Source organism: Carlito syrichta, unplaced genomic scaffold (assembly GCF_000164805.1).
Source record: "Carlito syrichta isolate Samal-C Ts95f unplaced genomic scaffold, Tarsius_syrichta-2.0.1 Scaffold203829, whole genome shotgun sequence".
Classification (NCBI taxonomy): domain Eukaryota; kingdom Metazoa; phylum Chordata; class Mammalia; order Primates; family Tarsiidae; genus Carlito; species Carlito syrichta.
Genome location: NW_007147925.1, coordinates 22,113 through 30,494, shown reverse-complemented (window position 1 = coordinate 30,494; position 8,382 = coordinate 22,113). Strand labels below are relative to the sequence as shown.

Genomic DNA, 8,382 nt, shown 5'->3' with positions numbered 1-8,382 from the left:
CTTCAGAGCAAGTCAGGATGTCAGTAGTTGTGCCCCACAGAAACTGTGAGACTGACATAAGTTAAGGTTATAGACCCAGAGATGAATTCCCACACATAGATTAAGCCCATATGCGCCATAGGGGAATAATGATAAAATACACAGGTTAATGAACATGTACATCTGTCTAAAGCAAGTAAAAGAGATATGAAGAGTGAGAGTTTATGTTCCTTAAAAGGAAAAGAAGATACTCGTGAGAATTTAAGAGGATACTTCAGAGGATATGCTGAAGTATTTCTTTAATCTCGAACCTATTGGGAAAACTTCTCAAATGAGGACCTTCCTAGAAACTTGAAATAGTACTAAAGACATATATGCCAACACATACTTTGGATTAAAGGGAAAATATTTACACAAATGCAAATACTAGGAAGTTAACGGACCCTGAATATCAAATATTCATTTATGGTGAAGGACTCACTTCAACCTTTATAAGACAACACTTAGAAAAATCGAATGAATGTATTTTTCTAAAAAATTTAGAAAATTTTAGAATAAAGTGAAGGATAAGGGACCAGAATTGAAATGCTAAATATGCAAATACAGATAGGAAAATTACATACAGGAGAAAGTCCCCCTCCTCCAAATGGGGGTGTTTTTTTGTTTTGAATGGCTTGAAAGCAATTGCGGTAATTCAGCAAAAGAATGAATTTAACTGACTTATTCCAACCAAATTTGAAACAGTCTCATGCTTATTAAATCAAATTTCCAATGAAAGAGGTCATGTTATGTGCAATAAAATTACAATAAAAGATGAGGTTTACAAATTATTGTTCTTAGATGAATATGCAATCAACTTTGCATCTACTAATGAATATTACACTTGAAAAAACTTTGTAGGTAATTTATCTCTATAGAAAGGTGTGAAATATTTAAACCACATGTGAATTAAGTGTAACAGATGGTTATGAAACACTTTTAATCAACCTGCTAAGGCAGGTGTCATTTAATAATGGACCAAAGTCAATTAAATAACATTTTGATTTCTTGTGAAAATAAGATATTCACAAATCTATGTCTCACAGCTGATATCCATATGTCTTGTTCAGTGGTCTTAATGATTTTTAGTTTAATGTATTCCAGGGCACGAAATTATGTTGCTTTAAGTCTTGTAGGCTCTAGACTATATTTCTTTTCAAATTTTCCTTCATGAAAATTGGTTGTGTAACTTAATAAGTATACACATAAATGCGTACATAAGTTAGATTTTTGTCTTTAATTTTTTTCTTAAGGAAGAACAATGTAACCTTCCATACTTGTGATTTATACCATTTGAGACTGACACAGATCCACTGAGGCCAAATGCAAAATTAAATCATCTTTATTGTTAAATTGAAAGTGCTAGGAAGACAAAGTGACCATTACTACCCAAAAGCTGAAAAACTCATACATGCATGAGTTTTAACAGAAAGGGGATCGGGCATGCAAGCAAAGAGATGCAACCATTTAAACAAGAATGTTCGGGCCACAGTGGTTTCATGTTGCTAATTTGATGGCTGCATCAGATCACTGAGGTTCAGCTTCATTCTTCACAATGTCATCAGAACAACAGGAGTAGGAGACGCCTTGAAGACCAGCCACCTCTTGCTGGTGGTGTTACATAAAAGAGATAGTGAGCATTTGTTGACTCTTTAGGTAACTATTGCACAGAGTTCAGCAAATAAAATATTTTACTGCTTAAATCAATCCTCAGTTTTCAGTTTTATTTTACTGTATTGTATTTTGAGTTAAAGTCTCACTCTGTCGCCCAGGCTGGAGTGCAGTGGCACACCTACGGCCACCCCAGCGTCAACATGCTGGGCTCCGGCAATCCTGTTGCCTCAGCCTTCCAAGCAGCTGGAACCACAGGTGCATGCTACCATGCCTGGCTAATTTTTGATTTATTGTAGAGATGAAGTTTTGCCAAGTTGCCCGGACTGGTCTCGAATCCAAGGGCTCAGGCAATACACGCGCCTCAGTCTCCCAAAGTGCTGGGATTACAGGTTGAGTCACCAAGTTTTCAGTTTTAAATAAACACTACCTACAGTTTCCTTTATAAGTTTTGTTAGCAACATGGTCATTTCGTTTCTAAGTTCGCTTTGTTCACCAATAGAAAGAATTCTGTGATTTGTTTCTAGGTCTTCCAAACTATAAAACAAAAAGCTTAGTTTAGTTATAAACCACCACTTTTCATCAAGTTAGAACTATAGAGCTGGGCATGGTGGCTCATGCCTGTAATCCCAGCCCTTTGGGAGACAGAGGTGAGAGAATTGCCCAGCCTGGGCAACTTGGCAAGATCTCATTGCTACAATAAATTTTAAAAAATTAACTGAGCATGGTGGCAGACACCTGTAGTTCCAGCTTCATGGGAGGTCAAGTCAGAAGGATCCAGCAGGTCAAGGCTACAGTGGCCATGAGTGTGCCACTGCACTCCAGCCTGGATGACAGAGTAAGGCTCCTCCTCAAAAACAAAAACAAAAAAAGTACAATTACATGTCAAAAGAAGTGATATCTAAGAATCTAATTTTGGGGCCGGGCTCAGTGACTCAGTCTGTAACCCCAGCACTTTGGGAGGCCAAGGCGAGTGGATTGCTGAGCCTGTGGGTTCAAGACCAGCCTGGGCAACTTGGTGAGACCATGTCTCTACAGTAAATAAAAAAAAAATTAGCCAGGCATGGTAGTGTGTGCCTGTAGTTCCAGCTACTTGGAAGGTTGAGGCGAAAGGATTGGCAGAGCCCAGCAGATTGAGGCTGCGGTGACCATGAGTGTGCCATTGCACTCCAGCCTGGGCGACAGTGAGACTCTGACTCAAAACAAAAAACAAAAAAAAAAAAAGAATCAAATTTTGGTCATTTGTTCCATAAAAAATATTCCAAGTACTACATGAATGCCCAGATACTCATTTAAGAAACAAAGAAATGTGTGATTTGAGTCAACTCTTATTATAGGAGATATAAGGATACTGCAGCTTGCTCAAAGCAATGGGATAATGAACTGTTAAAGTTAAGATAAAGCAACAAAAGAAAGACTGGAAGTTTCATATCAGTCATAATTCTGAAATCCATTAATAAGCTTCCAAACGCCAGGTAGTAAACCATCTATTATTTATTTATTTTTTATTTTTTATTTTTTGAGTTGGAGTCTCACCCTGTCACCCAGACTGGAGTGCAGTGGTCGCTCCCGGCCACTGCAGCCTCGACCCACTGGGCTCTGGCGATCTTTCAGCCTCAGCCTTCCGAGTAGCCGGAATTACAGGCATGTGCTACCATACCCGGCTGATTTTTGATTTATTGTAGAGATGAGGTCTCGCCAAGTTGCCCAGGCGGGAATTGAACCCACGGGCTCAGGCCATCCACTCACCTCAGCCTCCCAAAGGCGCGGGATTACAGGCTGGGCCACCGAGCCTGGCATCTCTTGTTCTTAATAGTCCAGGTAACATTATTTACACAGAAGGAGTAAAGAGATCGGTGGTACGAACTCATCAACTTATGAAAAATCCAGTGTGATTTAAATCTTTATTCTTCTTTCAACAAACAGTGAAATTGTGTACATTATATAAAATGTAGTGTGTCAAGTGCTATGGAGGGATAAAAAGAATATATGATCTCTTTCATATCCTTGTGACTTGAGGAAATACATGAATAGAAATCACACAGAAATTGCATAAGAGGAATGGAAGGGTGACTTACTGGGATGACAGTGGAAAATGGAAATCAGTATTTACTTAGTGGGCAACAGAATGAGATTTCAGTAGGTTAAAAAATGAGTTAAAAGTATCATGGGGAAAATCATACGTACATTTTAGCGTGGAAGTAATGCTGAGCTACTTTAGAGAAGGCTGTCAACCTGGAAGGGTGGGAGGAAAGGAAAAAACACAGCAAATGAAGCTTTAGGGTCAGGGGAGAGGAGTTTCCAAATAGCTACCAAGTTAGGAGAATCTACTGACAGCTTGGGAAGAGGGGAGGGCTATGCCCTAGGAAGATGGCACTGCAGACCTATGAAGGATGAATCAGAGATGAGAGAACTCAGAAAAGAGACTAATAGTACATACAAAGGAGGATGAGGTCATGGTCTAGGACACCAGCAGTGGGAATGTAAAAAAACAGAAACAAAACAAAGAAAAGCCTAAAGTATCATTGCAGAGGTGAAACTGCCAAGACCGTGAAAGCAAACTGGATGGAAAGGATAAGAAAATACAGAGAATAAAGTAATTAATATTAATTACTACCTACTCTAAGTGGTAACATTTTGCACTAACATTTAGAAGAACTCATTTCTCAGACATGCATACCTGTTAGTAAATGTTTCTCGGGGAACATTAGAACAACACCCCCTCTGTTTAGAAACACTTTAAAAATAACCGCTTAAATGTATACATAATACATATATTCATATATATAATAGAAAAGTAATTTAAAGAATAATCAGTTTTAAACTAGCTTTTCTGCACCATTCCAATTAGTTTAGAAGAGTGGAATTTTAAAATGAATTTGAACAATATTGCTTTAAAAACACCCCAATTTTGGAAAAGGGAAGGTATAGTATCCCATCAAACCCTAAATAAGTAGATTCCTGATTGAAAAAGAGGTCCGTGTCGCTAAGGACAACTTGCAAAAGTCAAATGTGGCAGTAGATTGGCATGTAAGGCAACTTGTAGCCTCTTCAGTTAAACTGAAAGCAAATATGCCATGGACTCAGAAAATAAACAAATGAATTTAAAGTAAAAAGAAATATTTGTTCTAACCCGGATGTGGTGCTCACGCCTGCAATCCCAGCACTCTGGAAGGCTGAGGCAGGAGGATTGCTAGAGCCCAGGAGTTTGAGAACAGTCTGGGCAGAAGCAACAACAAAGACCTCATCTCTACAAAATTTTTTTGTAAAAAAACCAGGCATGGTGGTGTGTGCTTGTAGTTCCAGCTACTCAGAAGTCTGCGGTGGAAAGATTGCCTGAGACCAGGAGGACGAAGTGGCAGTGAGCCATGATTGTGTCAATGCATTCCAGCCTGGGCGACAGAGTGAGACCCTGACTCAAAAAAAAAGAAAAAAGAAAAGAAAAAAGTCCATTACATTTTGATACTTGCTTTTTAAGAAACACTGACAGTAGAAAGACAATTAAAAGACATCTAGAAATGATGTACATACAGACTTCCTACTTTCATCTAGCAATAGTTTGCTAAAAAACTGATTGTGGAACAAAGGACCAAGATTAGACTGCTAATAAAGCATGAATTTCCTGTACAGTGTGCATATTTTCAGGCAGAACTGTCAGTTTACTGTTTCCTCTTCTGAGTAACACCCATAATCATAAATGAACACTAAAAGTAAAAATATATTTAGTACTTATGTTAAAACTGGACCAATCATATAAAAATGAAAAATGCTTAAAAATTTAAAAAATATAATCAAAGCATTTAAGCATAACTTTGGAAATAAAAACAATATTTTCATCTTCAATGTAAACATTATGTTTTATGAGAATTATGTTACCAAATACAAACTACCTTTAAAATTTCTCATTTAACTCTTAAAATGATGTCACTCTGGACAATTTCAGATTGTTGATAAGCTTTTTGTTACTGTTTTAATATGTTCTACAGATATACAAAGAAAATGTTGTAATAACAACTTGGATAAAACTTAAAATTTAACAAAAAAAAATTCTATGCTAACTTAAAGATAATTGTTTTGAACTAAACATTTAAAAATATTTTCTCTATTAACAAATACTATGACCAAGTTTATAAAACTTGTGTTATAATAATATGAAAAACAACTCATAAGCATATCACTCGTTCCTTAAATAGAAAATTTTCTCAAATAATAATATTCTAGAAATATGTTTTTATTCTTAATGCTTTCAAAACCCACACATACAATCTTTCCAATGCTAGTCTTTCGGTTCCTTTCTGTTCCTTCACCAATGACCTTGACGATGTAAGCCACTCACTCCCACAGTCACATGTTAGATTTTGACACTCCTAGTAACTATAACATCCATGTAACATTAATAATAGCAAAGTCTTATATAGCAACCACGTGTTAGTTTCTGACTGAACCATTTAAAATACCGTACTACATATAAAAAATCATTTGGTGCTCAAAACAGCTCTGAGGTAGGTGCTCTTATCATGCCCCCAATATAGTAAAGGGAGTTGAGGCACAAACACAATTTGCTCATGGTTTCACAGCCGGCAACTGTCAGGGCCAGGGTTGGGCCACAAACTGTGGTTCTAGAGTCCAGGCCTTTGTCCACCACACTATGCTGCTCCTCCATCTCCCCCAACATCCAGCCTCTGCCTCCTGCCTTTGGGGGTTACTCGCTTTGGGACTGCATCCCTGCTGAGTCATACGCCAGCACCTGCCACCCACTGAATGGGCGTTTTCCACTGCCCAACACCCCCGCCACGCACGTCCTCACTTTCCCTGTCCAGCTTCAGCCCCAGGGCCATGCGTCACCCGCCGTCCTGACGCACACGCTCCACCTGCCCCCTCTCCCTCTGTCGACCCGCTTGGCTGAACCCCAACTCGGGAAAACCCAGCTCTTTACCTGCTCTGTCACAACCAGGCCAACAGGTCTCATCTTAAATTCATGAGGGCTAAGACACTCACCTCATTCGGACCCCTGATGCTGCTTGGCAATGAAACTCTCTAGTCCGTTCACCGGCTCACACTCGGAAACAATTTCATGCCTTCTTCTCGGTCCGTCTCCCCACCCTTCCTCGAGCTGATGGCCTTCCTCTCTCACTACGGAGACAGAAGCAATCCAGAGAATGTCCAGCCTCCCAATGCCACATCTTCCACCGCCTTTGTCCGTCTGGGCTCACATGCCTTCTCTCCTGTTGTTAACGCATGAACTCATATTCCTTCCCAAGGCCAACTTCCTCGCCTGTCTAATGGAGCCCATCACTCCTCAGAAACATTGTTTGGCAGTTTCCCTCACTCCTCACACCATTTGCAAGTTTTCTCTGTATGTTTTTACCATCAGTACACATTCAAACTGGTTCTTCTCCAATATCTAAAACCCCAAACACAGAAACCTCTAGCTACTCCCTTTCTCCTCAGGTCACCACCCCACTGTTTTCTTCCTCTTCCTTTCTTGTTCTTTCCGATCAGTCTGTCACACCCACCATTCCTCCACACCACTCTCACTGAAGACACCAGTGACCTCCATACGCTGGTTCCTCCTCACTTGGCCTCACAGCAGCATAAGACCTGTGTCCCGCATGTCGGGTCGCTCATTCTCAGGTTCCCTTACTGGTCTCCCTACTCTGCAGGAGCTCAAGGCATCGAGGCACCCCAGGATCAGCCCTTGGACTTCTCCTTTGTATTCGTGATCACTCCCTAGGCGATCTCCTCCCACCTCACTCACTAAATGCCACATGTATTCTGCTCATTCCTGCCCGTGTCCTCCGCCCATGTCTTTCTCCTGAACTTGCAACCCATAGACCCAGGGGCCGACTCGACATCTCCCCTTGGGTGTTTTATAAGCACCGGAAGCTTACCGTTTCCAAAATGGAGCTGATAAACCAACCCCCATGATTTTTTATATGAACAGTCCCTTTGTTCTTGGATAAGAAAGGTGTGACGATGTCACAACACAGGCAAGGACGAAAAGGAAGTGCAGCCACCGTCGCTGTGTCGTCCACAGGTGGAGTCGACCTCCATCCCCCACAGAGAAAGGCAGGCTCACACAGGGTGTCCATTAAGACTAAACAAGCCTGATCACCCCAACAGGTTCTGGAATGAGCAAGGATCCCAACGAGTTGAGTGAGAGTCCTGCAGAGGACCTTCCGGCCAGAGCTCCTGAGAGAGATCGCCGTAGTCCACAGGGATTACTAAAGTGGGAGTGATCCTGGGATGACAAAACACCATCTTGCTTGCTGAACAGAGAAATCCCACGAAGACACGGAGCCGGAGCCCACACCACACTGCCTGGGCAATCTTCCCCACCCCCATCTAACTGTGCCCAGAGCCAAACTCCCCCTGGACTTCTTTTGATGAAACCATGTGTCCCTCTGTTGTATCAGCCAATTTCTGGCACGTGGAAATGCAGGAATCCCAACTTGGAGAAGAAGGAGAAACCCAGGCCCTAGCAGGTGTGGTGTGTGCCTGTCCTGTTCTGACGGACAGTGGTCAGGACCAGACCCCATAGCCACACACAGGAAAAGGAACCTGGCTCACTCTGTGGATCCAAGATGTGCCCAGGCAGGCACTCCAGTTCTGCTAGAGACTTTGTTACAACAGATTCATGACCAAACCAAGCTGGATAACAACAGCCAGTTTTTCTTCTTGCTCCTCGACTTTCTACTCAACTGGATGACACCCTTGAAATAAAGTCAGAAACTGAGAATATTCACGATAAAT

The 8,382-nt window shown here is 41.1% G+C and overlaps 1 long non-coding RNA gene across 1 annotated transcript; it reads right to left on the bottom strand.

Moving 5' to 3' along the window:
- Window positions 1-1,336: 1,336 nt before the first annotated feature.
- Window positions 1,337-7,800, bottom strand: LOC103253137. Its single transcript, XR_503838.2, has 4 exons — window positions 7,521-7,800; window positions 6,628-6,762; window positions 3,817-3,864; window positions 1,337-1,626 (listed from the first exon to the last, which is right to left on the bottom strand). It is a non-coding gene; the product is annotated as an uncharacterized LOC103253137 (long non-coding RNA).
- Between the last annotated feature and the right edge of the window lie 582 nt (window positions 7,801-8,382).